Source organism: Calidris pugnax, unplaced genomic scaffold (genome assembly GCF_001431845.1).
Source record: "Calidris pugnax isolate Ruff unplaced genomic scaffold, ASM143184v1 scaffold24, whole genome shotgun sequence".
Classification (NCBI taxonomy): domain Eukaryota; kingdom Metazoa; phylum Chordata; class Aves; order Charadriiformes; family Scolopacidae; genus Calidris; species Calidris pugnax.
The window spans coordinates 31857280-31874658 of record NW_015090922.1 but is presented as its reverse complement, the minus strand read 5'-3'; the positions used below and the strand labels follow the sequence as shown (position 1 = coordinate 31874658).

Here is a 17379-nt window from a genome sequence, read left to right as displayed (position 1 = left end):
GCAGACTTTTAAATTTAATTTGAAAAATGAATGCTGATCTTCAACCTGCTCCTACTATTTAATTATTTCGGTTATCATGAATTACTTCATTGTTTTGTGTTATTTATTGGACTAGAATAAGATTTTGCTGGAAGCAGTGATAGTTACAGAAAATGAACATGATGTGCATGAGCAAAATATGTCAGATTCATAAAATGTTTTAAATTGTTCATGTCAAGAATATGGTACCAGTTTTAAATGTATGGCTGTGTTAATTCAACATAAAATGGAGGGATTTTGCAATCTTATAGCTGATACTCCTAATGAAGCCAATAGGACTAGACCTATAGTGTGGTAAGTGATACTATGTAATTAATTAGTAACTAGATTTTAAGGTAGCTGTTTTTGCTTATTGAGGTCTAGAAAAGATATTTGTGGTACTATTTTGTTGCCCACAGCAGCGCTGGATCAGCCCAAAGAACAATTCATAGTTCTTGCAGCAAAGGAAATCACTATCCAATGAGATGTTACCCATGATCAGAATGAGATTTAGATGACCCTAGAAATGCCCTTTTTGGACTAAAACTCACAGGCTGTGAGCTGTGGAATGGAGCTGTGTCAGGGAAAATTCAGATGGGACATAAGGAAAAGGTTCTTCACTGAGAGGTGTGGTCAGTCACTGGAAGAGGCTCCACAGGGAAGCACCAAGCTTGTCAGGGTTTGAAGAGTTTCTGGATGACATTCTTAGTCATATGATTTAGTTTTAGATAGTCCTGTGAGAAGTAGAGAGTTGGACTTGATCCTTCTGGGTCCTTTCCAACTTGAGATATTTTATGATTCGATGATTCTGTGACACCTTACGAACTTGCTATCTACAAACCTTTCAGCCACAGCTGAATGTCTAAAATGTTTGCTCCTTGTAGCTGACAGTTTGAATTGTTGAAAACATACTACCTTAAGACAGTCGCAATAGTGGAGTCTCTAGTCAAAGATCCAGCATGTATTTTTTCTTAACACAACTTGCAATCTTACAGACCTAACGTCTCTCTAGTGTCCACCTACCACAGTAAAACATCGGCATGTAGCTAGTGCAACATAGGACTGAGATGCTGTGCAACAGTTGCTTTTGCTATTACTGATAATCCTTTCTTTCAAAATAAATTATCACTACTTCAGCATGCATGCAAGAAGGCAGCATAGTAGCAGACTATTCCATTCTTACATTAGCACGTGACAGGGTCCAACATCATTTCCCTTTGTCCATGCCACTTGATTTAGTCACAAATCAATCCAGACCAGGTTCTGTGGCAGGCACTCAAGAAGACAGTACTGAGGTAGTAGAATTACTTGAAGCTGTTGTTTAATTTGGCGTACAACCATCATTGATTATTGTGCAGTTTAAGTAGATGAAGCAGGCAAAGAGGAGTTTTCTAGTTCAAACATTACATTAGATAGCTTCTAAACTCTTAGAGGTTGCCCACCACTGCAAAAGCGTGAGAATGTTGTTCATTATTAGCTAATATTTAAAGGTGCAGATAAAATAAGGTTTGTATCTATCTCTTGTTTTAAGGACACACTACTAGTCAAAATATCCAACATCTATCTAATGGCTAATTTTCATCAATTCATCACATTTATTTGTAAATCTGATTAAATACGTAATTTTTTTAGAAATATATTTTACTCAATACTGCTTAAATTCATGAAAATGAAAAAAATAATGAAATATGTTGAGGCAAAATGTTCTATAGCATCTTGGTGGACTATATCTTTTGCATAAATCATAATTCTAGTGGAAGAATAAATGGTAAAAGTGATATTTTAATCCTGCTATAATGGCACAAAATTGCTTTGTTTAGATGTAATCTAGATCATAGTTTATTTCGCTCTTGTTCGTTTCTCTACTAAGTGGTGGAGAGAGAAAATGCAAGGGGGTCTCAGAGCCATGATTTGTTCTGACAAAGGAAAATACCACAAAATTTTGTTCTTTCCTGCAAAACACACAGATGATTTTTGGTTTTTTCTTTGTTAGTTTTTTATAGTTACTGAAACAAAACAGAATAACCATAATTGTCAGACATCGATTATTTTTTTAAAACACTTTGAACTCTTATTCAATATATGGTAATTCTGTGGACAGAATACAGTCATTTTCAGCTAGAACAGGAGAAGCTGAAATGTTTTAATATCCATGAATTGAGATAATAAGTACAAAAAAAATCTGCACAAATGACCCTTGATTTTGTAACAGTTCTGCATATCCCTAATTTTAAGCCCAAGGTTAATTTCCTGTAAGGGCTGACTGCATATGACTATGATTGTAGAGCTAGATAAGATATAAAGTTCAGGTACTATTCAGAACTATTGCTGAATAACTGCATGTGTTGAATCTTTAATTCTGAAATAATGGAGCTTTTTTGTTGTTAACGATTAGCTTAATTTAAATTTAGTTAGAGGCGTTTTTCCTCCACATTAGTCCTAAGCAATTCCCAGATTAAAGACTAAACTGTGCAGATATACCATGGTGTTTACCTTGGTGCCTTTTCTTAAAAGAGGGACCAACGCAAATTTGATCCACTGCAAAGTCATTATAGCAAGATGTGTCTTCTATGTGAATTCTCAGAATAAGTCTTTAATTTATGAAAGGCATCTCTTCTTTGAATACTCCTGTAATATTGGCATTCTGGTTGGTAAGTTTTACTATTATTGCAAGTTCAAATAAACTTTTTTTAACTTAATGGAAGAAAACAGCTGAACAGATAAAATATAATTCCAACATATAAATCATTATATACAAGATCAGAAAATTGAACCTGGTTTAAAAGATTTACATTAAGAGGAAAAAAAAAAAAAAAAGAAAAAAAAAGAAAAAAAAAGAAAATTTTAAAAGCTCTGAAAATACCAAACTAAAATTATCTGGTGTTAGAGGCTGTAATTACATTTACTTCTAAGAGAAGACAACATGACGGTTTTGCTTTCCTAATCTTCATTTTCAAACCTGGAGAAAATTTGTCCTTCTGTCATTTTCAAAAGGTGAATATAGAGAATGACTTGTTATTATGTCTGTGAAAAGAAACCCACCATCTTTGTGACTCACTACACAAATTTCTGGTTTGATTGCATTTAAAGCGAAAGAATCCATACAAAAGATATTCAAGACTTTTAATCCCCATTCAGGGAATTTACTAGTAGCCAGTGAATTCTTTGCTAAATGGCATACACTCAGTGTAATATTCAGTTTTCATTAAATAGAACTGTATACATATCAGTGCCTTAAAATTGCTGAAAACTTATAATGCTACTGCTTTTTTATAAAGAAATAACTTTTGAGATCTAGAAATGAACAAACTCTTTGGTTAAATTATTCAAAAAATGTTCAAGGGTCTTTCCAAATTTGACGCATTTGGTTTTCTTTCTACTAACAGAGAATGAATAATAATAGTGTGGTTTGAAAATGTGTTTCTGACATGTATCAAACATAAAAGTTTGGAACATAAATTGTTCCTTATTTAGAGTTAGATAATAGCAGAAAGTTGTCTTTTTAGAAAAAGAATGTGTTAAAATATTTATAAGCCCTTTGACTACTTATGTGGGATCCTGCAGTTCTCTTTTAGCCTATGTATATCAGAAATTTATTTCAAAATGTAGTAATATATTCTTTTGCACAACCTCATACCCAGTTACGAATAATAAAAGCTCATAGTCTACGTCTGAAAAGGACTTCCATTTTTAAATATACATTACTGAATTAAAAAAGGTCAGAATGCAATTAAACCTTTGACTAAGAAAGTTGATAAAACTGAGAAAATATTTCTGAATTATTAAGAATGTGTTTGAAATGCAGTCTTTCTGTATCATACAGAAAGCCATCAGAATGTTTGAAATTATTTTTTTTAGGAATTGGGGTTAATTATAAAAGTAATTATGCAGGGGAAAAAAAAAGCTTCGGGTCTTCAAAAGAATTTTAGCAATTTCAAAGAACTGAAAACCAAATTCAGAACCAGAAACTTCTCAAGCAAAATGTCAAAATGAACATGATTACCATCTTTTCGGGTTCATGCTTTTTTTCTAGAATAGCTATGTTCACTAAGGATGTGACTTTTACCATTTTAATTTCTCTTCATCCTCTCTTTCCTACAAAGGTTATTTTTTTCAGGGACCAGTATAAGCTATGGTAGCAAAATTACTTCTTGGTGATAGAAACTAGATGCAGTGGTAAAAGAAAGTGTTCAGCCCTTAACATCGTGAATTGGAATTGTACATACAGTTCTTCCTTGTGCAGGCGGTTGAAGGTTGCTTTTGATAAGAGGGATTACAAATAATTTGAACATGACATAGAACTGCAATTTTTATTATCATCTCTCATTCTTTATTTGCTTTTATCATCATTTTGTTTATTAGTTTATATAAAATTCTGAGGTGCCATGATTAAACTGGTACCTTTAACTGGCATCAAGAAAAATCTTTTTTGTTTTTTGGTTTGGTTTAGTTTCTTTGGTTTTTGCATTGAGCTTTGTTTTGGGATTTTTCTCCATAAAATTACAGAATCACAGAATTGTCAGAGTTGGAAGGGACCTCTAGAGATCATATTGTCCAACTCCCCTGCTAAAGCAGGATTGCTGAGTTTTAAATTTTGTTTTATTTTCATGGAATTGCAACCTTTTTTGCTTGTTTGAAGGATAAGTTTTAAGTGAGAGAAAATGTATTGTTTTATATCAAGCAATATAGTTGGAAGGGGAGTTTCGGTTTCAGAGCTCCCAAGTAATGTCTCTCAGTATTTTCCATTTTTGTAGCATTGTCTTGCCATTAAACCACATGAATAAACACAGTATGTTAATCCCTATGTAGTGTTAAGTAAACTTAGGTAACACTTCCCAGACTTCAAATTCCCAATTTTAAAATGGTTGGAAGGAGCTCATTTACTCTACAGAATGACCCCATTATTATACCAATATTTTGCAATTTATAGAGGTGAGATTGTAGTAATAGTAGAAGTTGAGAGGTTTTAATAGCTTATTACCATCAGAAGGGGAAGGTCCTATGAAAAATATTACTTTTCTTTTGGATTTATTTTCCTATATAGAATTTTTTTTTCTGCTTCCATTTTTTGTTAAACTATGTTTAATATCTTCTTACTAAAAGATATTGAGAGGACACTCTCATCTTAAAACTTCTAAATCCCCCACAAGTGTTGTCATGCAAAATGAAAGGGTTTTGCAAGATTATAGACAAAGAGGAGTGGCTGTGTATCGTGCTTAGGCATAGTGGGTACAGCACAGAATGGTTTTAGTTTCCATTTTATTTAATGTCTTCATTAATGTTTTAAGAAATAGTTCAGAGTTTTCTTCTGCAACAGACTTCTGTTTATCTTCCCCAGAGGGCTTCTTTTCAATAATTTCAGTGAAGCTATTTTAGCCTGTCTCAAATACAGTTGTATTGGTATAAGAGAAAATTGCAGTGTGGATTCAAAAGAAGGCGGCTTGAAAGCAAAAATCGCTTAAGCCGGAAATAATAAATAATAATTTAGAGACACTAGAAATATGGGTGAAGGTACAGAAAGAAAGTCTTGAAGAAACAAATTGTAAATGCTACCTCTGGAAAAAAAAGAAAAAAAAAAAAAAAACCAAACCAATTATATTAACTCACTTAGTGTAAAGGAGTAGTTTGGAAAATAATAAATTTATTTTTTAAAGGACAGTTTCCTGTGCAGACAGTAATACAGCAAATTTGAGAGATGGTATGGTAGCAAGAAAAAGTTATTCAATTTTAAACTAAAAATGTTGCAATAGCTCTGTTGCATCATCTTAAATCAGAAATTATTAGTAATCTGTATACTATGGCTTACTGAAGCAAGCACGAGCAAATAATGTTCATAAACAGTTGTATATAGATAAATTCGTTATTCATTCATTCAATATTCTTTGTGACTGTGATACTAGTGCCCAGCTAATGACTATCAAAGGCTGATGTGCGTGTGACTTTTTCTTAGATTGTTAAATATAGTAATTATTATTCTGTTCTCATTTTCTTTCTAAATGCATAATGCTAAAAAATAGCGACATCTTAATGACTATGACCTGATTTCTCATTTAAATAAAAGCTCCTTTAAATCTCTTAAACAATATTGTGTATGTACAACCCACTCTAAGACCTGAAATCATACAAAAGAGCTACAGAATAAATGCAATAACTTTTCTAGCAAATGAAACAGAATTCCTATTGACTGCATTAGAATTGGATCCTTATTGCCATAGATAAATATTATCCATTATCTTGTCCCTTTTTTTCCATGTGATATAGTAAATTTTCCTACTGATCTACTAGGTTTTTAGTCCTTGATAATGCTCACAGGAATCCAAATCCATTTCTGATGAATTATAAATTATAATGTCCTGAGTTATCAAAATTATAGAAGTTATGATCATCCTTTTGATAATAGCAGACTTAAATCTCTCCCTTACATCTAAGAAGTGTTAGTTTGTATCTAATTACATTCATAATTAATAATGTATTACTTTTATATTTATATTCAATAGATACATGGTTGTTTTTTTCTTCAAAAGTCACTGTTTATACAGATTCTATCAATTTATGTCAGTTAGTTAAGGTTATCCATCTTTTATTTACAGACTAAAACAGGGTATCAAGCTGATGGCAACAGTTTAAAAGTTGTTGAATAACTCTGGGTGCTTTTGGTTTCTATTCATGATACATGTAGTCACAGAAAGTGTTAGAACAATAGTTCTCTCATTTGAAATTTTTACATTGATTTGATCCTATCACTAACTAACATTAATTACAAATAAATTTAGTCTGTTCAAGTCTTACTTTTCAAAAGCGCTACACCAGAATTAATTTTCAATTGAAAAACACTTCTTAATAATAATGCATCTATTAACTGGATGCTTAAAACAGTCATTAAAAATTTAGGAAGTCGATGGCTCTGCAATATGCATTTTTCTGTTGACTCACTACTTCCTAATACTAATCTGCAAATCACTCATGACTCTACTCTTTTCTGTTAAATTCTTTTTCACATCAGAAAAGGAGATGTCTTTGCAGGTCTCAGAAGAAATTTGTGATGGTGGGGATTTAAAAAGAATCTTATCAAAATGCTATTTCAAAACACTGTTGCAAAACGCTTTTTACAAAATCCCATAAAATTCAAAGTAACTATTTCAATACTTATAGACATTCTCATCAGTTGTTTTTAGTTTATACACTTAAACTAATATTTGTGGTGAACAGTGAATTATGTTACATTATGTATTAGAGGTTACTCAATGCAATCTCTTCTTTCTTACCACTTGTGGCTCACAAAAATCTAATTCTTCCTAGAGTTAGTTTTACAGTCCTCTGGTCTTTTCCATTTCTTTCATATTTATAATTTAAGATTCTAATGAAATGTCTGTTTTCTCTATGCTCAGATAAAGTACCATATTTATTAAAAATATGACACGTACATTTGCTTAACAGCGGAATGTTTCCCTTGAAAAGGAAAGGATGCTTTCCTGGAAATGACTGAGATCTTCTTGATTTTAAGAGCATCAATGCCGAATCTGGTGACTAGTGTTCAGCTGGAGTTTAAAACAGGCCTTGAAAAGAGTAGTGACAGTTTACCTGATTCCTATAGTACAGAGCTGCCATATTTCAATTATTAATTCCTCTGTGGCTAATTAATAGTCACAACTTAACCCAGGATTCTAGAAAACAGTAATATTGTGGCAGTTAATTTACTGTTCCTTTCTCCCTGCATACACAATTAAAGTCATTCCTTTATTTGATGTAAATTGCCATCTCTTGAAAGCGTATGGAATGAAAACCCAGCCATGTATCAGAAATAACTTTAATTTAAATTTGCTAAATGACCTCTGAAAGCTAGATGAAAGATTTTCTGCTGAATGGGCTGGTGCTCCCTGCCTGTATAATTTATGTGAGAAATTAGTGCGAATGGTTCACTTTTATGGAGCAGTGCTGCTTGTAGCAAGCCTGCAGAAACAATTTTCCCCCAAGCCTCCATCTGTTCTTCAAACCAGGGCATATGCCATCTCATCGAGCTTGAAAGTCAACTGATTTATAACTCCTGAAAAGAGCATAGATTGAAAAGAAAGGTTGACTGCTGCTATGTGACAATGATTTGCTAGGCACTTGGATAAAGACAATTCACATTACTATGGACCCTAGAGGACACAAGTGATGTTGTAAGCTTTAGAAGTTGGTAAATTGACATATATGACAAAAACAAATTGCTCCTCCTCCTTCAGTTAAACAGCTACCTCTGTTCTTAAAGGTGGAAACTTTTCAAGAGGTAAGCTGGTAAATATAGCCAAGTCATCTTGTTATACTGTGTTTCAGGCAGAATAAGCTTTTCCTAGCTACAAAGGTTGTCATCTAGAAGCTTAATCTTTAAGCTGCAAGCAGAAACATCTGCCTTTAAAAGTGCTTCAAGTTTTGTTCAGTGCCACAGAGTTTTGACAAATTTTCTGTATCGACTCTGATTTCTGAGCCCTATTCCAATTAATGGATGGCTTGTTCTCTGTCCTTTAGTTGTCAGTCTTCCTCCTTTTGCCCAAGTATCACAGAGTTCTCTGGCAAGTGACAAAACAAATGGAATTGACAACAAAAAAATCAATGTGTGTTTGATGTTTTCATTCCTGGTAGTCAGATACTCTGACCATTCTACTTTGAGGCACAGAGGCTGAATAATTTCTGCAACTACTTGTTTTATCAAGTCTAATTATTTTTTTTAATAATTTCAGGGAAAAATCACATATAGTTAAGTGCATTTTTAACTTAAGAAAGGTAATGTAAAAATGATGCAAATAGAGTCTTTTAATATGAAAATTGGGGGGCAGATTTTGCCTTGAAAAACACAGAGCTATAGTATAAAAAGTACATGTGAATAACAGGAAGAATCATCCTCTACAATCCTAGTATCTGTAGCATCTGTTAAAAAAAAAAAATTGCTTCTTAGCTTTCCACAATTGCCTGATGTTATATAGCCATGGATATCCTGACCTATCCTGATGAGTATACTTCCTGAACATTATATAACTTGATAAAGAAAGGTAGAGCAGTGCAGACTAACTAGATCACTATTATGAAATATTTCTGTTGCATAAATGGAATCTCAAACACTTAAGTCAGTACCCAGGGTATGTACTGGGTATTCATATGCTGACTAAAGATGATGAAAATGTAGAGCTAATAAACTGTGACAATTAAATACAAATTGTAAACATCTTAATTCACTGTGTTGAGGTGTTGAGGAGATGTGTTAAACAGTTATAATAAGGTTTTATAAAATTGTAAATTGGGTAAAGGAGAATATGAAGTGTTTAAGAAAACTTCACAGTGTATATCTCTAGTAAAAGTTAATAGAGAAAAGTTCACTATCGCTGAAAACATGTATTCTGAAAACGTATATTTGAAACACATAATGGGTATCTGTTCTTATCAGGTTTGTGAACGGCTATACATGTTGTTACCCTTTCATTCTTGTTGCCCACTGTATGCTAGGTATGTGCATGGGATAAATTTGTCTCCCTCAGTTCCATTTCATGTCCTATACTGTTTCCCAAGTATAAATTAGTTCATCATCATCTCAGTGTCATTTTCTTATCACTAGCCTCTAGGAACCTTTGACATCAAATTCATGTTCACATCTACTGTGCTGCAGAGTTCTGATCTGGGCTCAGCACTAGTCTCATTCCTTATATTGTTACTCTGCTAATTAAAGATCTGTTTGTTTAATAACTAGTTTTATTGTCCTTTTCCTTTCTTCCCTGTTCGTTCTTTCATGTGTATCTCCTCTTGCTTATCTGTGAAGAATTTTCTTCATATGAACTTATCCATGAATACAGCTCAGAAGGAACTGGTTTAAGCTTTATACTCAAATAAGGAATGCTTTTTACATGTTTTATTTTGTCTAAATATGTCCCTGAAAAGAAATCGTTCTGATTAAGATTCTTGAAAACTTCCTAAAACAATAAGACCTAATTTTTAACCTTTTCACACACACACACCCCAAATTCCCTCTTTCTTTAAAACTTGTTGTCAGCTTGGTTCAATAAAATATCGATTTGGCAAGAAAGAGATCTGTTCCTGCAGAGATTTAAGCATGTGCTTAGTGCTTGTGATCAAACCCACTGAAGCCATACTTTTGCTTATACTGTATAGCAGTGGTGTTAGTTAGTAATATGACGTACCTACCTCTAAAATGAGAAAAAGATATTTACATTTGTTTGTTTTTAATTATAATCATGTAACTTTCTTAATAAGTGCTAGTTTCAAATTAATGTTATTGCATCTTTAGGACATTAATGGCCAAGACCTATAAAAATGGAACTCATTTAAATGTGCCCAAAAGAACTCTATTGAGCTGGTTGAATAGTGCCTTTTTTATGAAAACTTTGAAGACTGAGTCTATATTTACATTTCAAATAGCAATGTGGATATTTGAGAGTAGTAGTAGTGTGTGGCAAGTTATAAGGGCTAAAATAAATTACCTTAAATATTTAAATGAGATAGTTCCCCTTGGCTTTCAGCTTTTGCACATTAATGCTCAGGAAAAAACAGGTAATTATAGGAACTGTAAATACGGCAGTTTTTGTGACAGAATCTGTGGGTTGCTAATTTTCTCTCCTGTGATTTCCTTCAATATCACGCCAAAAAACATATCTTACATTGGTTTTAAAGGAATACGAGCTAAACAGGCTCTCTATAATGAAACAAACTAAGTGCTGTAGGACCTACTGGAAGTCTATATTCATAACATCAGAGCTAAAAGCCAAAGCCACCTAACTGGCACATTATACTTAAAAATAATTAATTTAAATATTGTGCATTGGAACTGATTTTCTATGTTTTAATTAATACTATGTTCTTATGTGCAGGTAAATCCATGCTTTATTTAAAGAATTATTACAAAAAGGACAAACAAATAATACCTCAAAAGACCACAAATAATGATTTGTAAAGAAGTATGAATATTCATATGAACATTTCCTCAGGCTAGAATGAGGCTAAAAAAGGTTGTAGCTTCCAGTATAATCTAAACTTCAGTCTAATTATATACCTCTTCATGAGCATGAGTTGTATTGTAATGTAGTGAATCTCATCTTATGAAGACTAAGCACACTGAAATAGAGTTCTTGTCTGAAAAAGTAACACAGTTAAAGTTGGAGTGTTCTGTTCATATCCAAAGGAATTCTACTGGCATCAGAAGCTAGTGGTCTTACACTTAAGAAATCATAAATAGCTATATGAGCCTGTACAGTAAGTGATGTACCCGCTTTGTGCTTCTTATCTTGTCCTTTCAGACTCCTAAAAGGGCCAGTTCAGGTGGGAGACCCCTGCTTTGCCTTGCCATTTAATAACAGCAACAGAACTTTTCTTCTCTTATTATTCCTAGGCTGGGAAAATGAGCCCCCTGGATAAAGCCCCTGACTGAAGCAGAAACATTCCCTTTAACAAAGCCCTAGCCAGAGTTTCAATTTCACACTTGAACTCAGGTGAATTTCAGTTTCCTCTGAGTTGTCACTGACCTTGTGCTTCCACAATGTGAAAGAGACTATGCATTATTAGCTGATCTTAATATGAATTTTTGCTTAATATTTTCACCAATCTTTTTATATGCTTGCTGAGAAAAAAACAAAACAAAACAAAAAAAACAACCCAGGTGAAAACACTGAAAACTGCAGTCCTTTTTATGGCTGTGCCAAAGTATAACCTGTTCCTGTGCACCAGTTTGGGTGGAAATGTGAGCTATTAAGTTGATACAAAAAGGCATAATATACATAAGTTTGGCAATTTGGGTGTCACAGATATTAAGACTATTTTATTCCTTTCAGAGTTAAAGTTAATTTGCCTGTTTAAAGTTCTCACCATCATACATTTCTCAGGGGTTGATTCAGTCTGAGCTCAAATAATAGTTAGTAATTTGGGATTTAAGAGAAAATTTCTAGTTTAAGCTAAAGATGAAAAAAAGCTGCATTTCATTTTTTTCTTGTAGAATTAAACCTGTATTTTATTTCTTGTTCTGCTATTTTTCATTCCTTTTATGTTTTGCTGCATTTCCAAAGAGGCAGGAAAAATAGCTATCTAAAACTCTTCAGTAACATCACTGAATTAGCCCTATGCTTTCTTGACAAACTACAAACTACATGTGCCTTACTATAGTTTATGCTTATTGACTCCAAGAGAGTTTGATTATTGAAGTCCAAAATTTGATGGATTTCTTTTTGGTTAAATTAAATGAAATGAGACGTTGAAGAATGACTGACTGACTGGTAGCATTTATGCAGAAGGCTATGGGAGATCTAGTTGCAGTCTTCCAATGCCTAAGGGGGTATAATGGACACTTTCAGACACAATTCCAGTTGGACAGTGGAAAAATAGTTATCTGTGTTTTGGGCAGGGGGTTGAGTGAGATGGTCTCCAGAGGTCTCTTCCAAAGTAAGTTATTCTGTAATTCTATGAAATTAAATGGATGAGCCTAGTATTTTGTATTTCTCCATTACCTTTCTTTTGAAAAAACCAAAACATACTACTGCTTAATGAGTACGATTTCCCAGTGCTTCCCAAACAAAGATGTTTTACAGGTAAAGAAACTGAGGCACATAATTAATGGTATGACTTCAAATGCTGTTAATGGACTTAATTTATTCCGTTATATTCTTAACATTCCTTTAACTTAAAGCCACGTTTCTTTGATGTGCATTATTTATACATAGATATATATCTATAAATTACATAGTTTTCACTTCCTAGCCTTATCAGGTAAATTTACAATTGCATTCATAAGATTTCTGAGATTTGTACTCATGTTCAGTCTACCACAACTAAATGCTTAATGTAAAAATACCTCCAGCTTTAGATCCTAGTCAACACACTGTAGCAGCTCTCTAAACTTGTGTCAGTCTGATTCTTCTTGAAGCCTTTGAAATTGATATGGCTTACTGAGGAAAATCCCCTCTTGATGCAGGAAATCCAGAAATGTTTAAAATGACTGTGATTAGTCTATTGACATTGTACAAAGTGCTTTGGGCCTCTAGATTTTATGTGATTTAAATAAATGAAAGTAGAAGAATTTTAACAGTATCTGTCATGTAGTACTACATTCTAAAAGCGACTCAAATAGAGAGGCTTATCAGTTTTCAAGTTAAAAAAAAATGAGGAAAAAATATAAAATACCTCACAAATCTTCAACAGAGCTATTGAATACCAGAGTTTAGAGGCAACATATGAAATAATAATTTATATGGTAACCATCTTGGTAACCATTGACAGAATCCCCTCTTCAGTTCCTCAACATCTTTCTTAAGGTGTGGTGAGGAAACAGGACATAATGTTCTACATATAGTCTCACCATTGCCTGTTAAAGGACGATGTTAACTCTCCTTTACCTTCTGGCCACATTCTTTTAAATACATCCCAGGATGTGATTTGCTTTCTTTGGATAGGAACACCACTGTCTGTTACTCCACATGGCAATCTCCATAACCCTCAAGGGAGCAGGACTGCTGTTCAGCCTGTCAGTTCCCAAACTGTACTGGTGGGGGGGGTTGCTTTATCACAGCTGAAGGGCTATACACTTCTTGTTGGTGTCATGATGTTTCTGTTGGCCTAGTCTCCAAGTTTCTAAAGGTCCCTCTGAACTTAAGCTCTTATATGGTTACTCATTCCTAGTATCAGGCTTTGCCTTTAATGTTTTGGAAGGGAAGTAAAATGGTGATATAAACCCCACATATTATAGGAAAGTCAATAGTCATTTTAGATGTTGCTATGAAAATATCTTCTCCAAGGTCTGTGGGTGTGCCCACAAGTGTGTGTGTATGTATATGTATGTGCATACACACACACATACATACACAAATAAACTATACATCCTGGCCAGACTTCCATTTTACATATGCATAACATTTTAAAATGTAAAGTATCAAATCAGCGGTCCCAGGAACATTGCATGAACAATATGTTGATTTATATCTTTTTAATCTGTGCTTTTTATAATGCTGTCAGTGTAATATCACATACCCTCATAAATGTTCATCAGTTTATTTTACACAGTTTACACTATTGAACCTGTCTTGCAGGTAAATAGAAAGGTCACTGAGGGAGACTTCGTATTAGATTTCTAACTCTAACCTAACCCTGATAATTGTTTTAATAATTTAGTGATTAATTAGAAGCTGGTAATTCTACTCTGTGACCTGAGCATTCAGATTACATATTTTTATTTATTTTCTCTCTTCAAAATGTGACTCTTGCTGACTTACCCAGTTTTTATGAAGGCTCTAATTGAACGACTTTAAAAATTATTCTTCAGATTTTTAAATTAAATGTTTTAAAATCTATCAGAATCAAAGTATACTATTTCAGTAAAATGAAACAAATGTTTCTGTTAAAAACCTAGAAAATGTACTTTCCATCCAGACCTGAAACAATCTTTTTCTTTCAAAACCAAACCAAACCTGTTTTCTTTTTCTGCTTGGCACTTCTGCAAATCAGATCCAGGACTCTGAAGTATGATCACTGGAAAACAAGGAGTGAACATTTAAGTGGACATGGAAAAATTTTAAAGTAAAATACTGTATGGCCATAAAATTTAGCTTTTTTGTCAGAGGCAGAAAGAGGACATCCAGGGCCATCTAGTGCATCTTTCAATTGCCCCAGTTCCTTCTTTTCCTGAAGTTCTTCTTTCTTAGTAAGAACACACCTTTCAGCTTCTTTAGCCAAAGAATCAAAGGTTTTGTGGACATCAAGCTGTTAATAAACTTGTTTCTCACCATGTTTCTTCTCTGAGTAGGATCTTTCTAGAGAATATGTAAATCAATCCTGTTGAGGGGAAGAAGGTTGATTCTATAGTTAAAAGCTTTATGACATGATTGTAAAAAACAAAGATCACATTTTAGATTGTGCAGCAACTGTAACAATTACTTTTGCTAAGATTGTAGTGCTGTGGTTCAACTTAGAATGTAATTTTTTACTAAAATATTTGTCTGCCTATTCTACTTGTATTTATCCTATCTTTATCCTGAAGATGAATACATAATATTTTTCTATCCTACCTGTGCATTATAGACACATACTGAAAGTTTATACCAGTTGCTACTGTAATGCCATATTTTAGCTATTTAACCTAATTCTAGTATACTGAGTTTGATAGATTTATTTTGAAGAAAAAAGATAATATCTCTGCATAGATGAATTCAGGATAATCTTATTTAAGAAAAAAATAAAAAACCCCTACCTCTTACATAAGAAAAAACCTCAAACCCCAAAATCGAATGTTTCCATCTCTCTATCAAAAGACTAGTTGATATACCTTAAACTTTTCATAGAGCTATGATGGAAAATGAGCTAGTTAAAGTCTAGTATTAGTATACAACAAAAACTAAAATTGGTAAGAATCTCATTTTTTTGAAACCCTAAGTAAAGAGTAAACTGTAGAGCATCGTGTTTATGCAACCAGAGGGCTACTCAAAGGTTTAGGTCATAAATATAATCCCATAGAATCTGTAGTTTAGGAGGACAGTTTGTCTGGAATAATGGAAAATGAGAAGAGACTCATATCATTAAACATGTATGTAAATATTTATATTCATATATATATTCATTAAAAAAAAAAAAAAAATGTGGATTTTATAGCTAGCTCAGAATATCATCTCTATTCCATTTTCCGGATAAGGCTGCATGCTCTCAGTTGGCTGGATTTCTATAGCAAATATCACAGAATAATAAAGCAAAATTATGTAAATTTCATTTTAACTTAGTATTTGAATAAACTTTGCAGAAAAACTTTTAATAGCAAATGAAACATTAATTTTTACAAATTTTTAGTAGCCACACAATGATGGGAAAAACAGCAGTAGAGCAAAAGTGAATCTATCATACATATCATAGAAAAATAAACTGAGACAGCAGAAACTGTTTTTTAACAAGCTGATATCCATTGCAGCAGAATCTCAATATTTAGATCATGTGAAATATCACTCATAACAAGTAATAAATCTTTCTGAGTGAAGTTAAGCATAGGGCATAGGAATAATACTTTAATCTCTCCACAGAAAAGGAATAACTTTAAGATAGTCTTTTCCAAAAAAACATGCCAAGATTTTTCTTTGGCATTTCATGGTTACATGTGATCTTATTTGAATGGAATATGCTAATCCCACCCTACACAGTTTTTATTTAGATTGCATGGGTGAGGTGAACTTCATTCTTCATATTTTGATGACTTTTGATGCAGAAAAGTGTTAACATTTTGGTGAAATATTTTCATGATAAATGTGTATGGAACAGGTTATAATAAAATGATGATTCATTAATATTTTTACATCTTATTCCTTATTGCTGTAGTTTAACAAGTTATATTTTATCTAATGAGCTAAAAGATTTTCTTCTGCTTATTACCTTTCAGTTTCAATGGAATATGGTTATACATGTACTGGTATAAAGAATTTAAAGTGTTTTTTCTCTACTGATTGCCCGAAACATCAGTCAAATATGGGGGATGAAGTCCTAAAGTCTAAATTAAATGGTAAAGAATGACATAAATCTCACTAAACTGAGAAGAATATCTTTTGCCTTTTTCCTTTACCAAAACTTACTGAAAGTACATGCTGTAGAAGTGTCAGAGACTCGTTTTCTTCAACTGACCAACAAAACAGATACAAATAAAGTAGCAACAATTCTCTAAAAGGCCTGTCTCTATTGTAAAATGTTTTGCAAATTAAGGTAGGTATTATTCAGCATGGTTGTTTACTGAAGGGCAGGAAGTGATCTTGCAATCTTGTTAGGTTTCTCATGACTACTTCAGAATACCCTGATAGAACATTTGCAGCAACAGGCGATGTATTGAGGCATCCCAAAGGGGTGAAACAGAAGCAACTGCAACAGCAGTGACTACTGCACAAAACTTTGAGTCTGTCCTATTTGCTTCCCTGATTTCCACTTGTTCTAACATAATGGAGAAGACTGAGAGGAGGTAAAGCTCTATATTACTAGCTGCCTTTATGTGGCAGCTTGCTGAACATTGCTACTTAAAAAGTATTTGCTATTCTAATTAAAACAGTACTTTTTTTCCCGGCATCTGGGAAAGATTCTTCAGCATGGACTGTAAGGGTTGACAGGGAAATGGTTGCTATGGAACTATTTTCTGAGCTAGTATGGCAGAGCAACATGTAGCAGGATTTAATTTGCATCTCTTTGACGCTGCAGTTTCTTCAGGATGGTCTGACCACAGCTTTCACCAGTCTCCCAGAAAGCAGAGCTCAGCCCTGAAATTAATTGTTTCCTCAGGAGTAGTGCAAGTGTCAACCCTCCGTCCCAACATTTAGCAAGATTTCTAAAAGTAGGGAAGACCAATCTACAAAATTATTTACTATGTAATCTAGT

The 17379-nt window shown here is 33.2% G+C and overlaps 1 protein-coding gene across 2 annotated transcripts in view; it reads left to right on the top strand.

Annotated features, from left to right (window-relative positions):
* PACRG (PARK2 co-regulated) overlaps positions 1-17379 on the top strand; it is a 204023-nt gene that overhangs the window by 43901 nt on the left and 142743 nt on the right. The window lies entirely within an intron of this gene.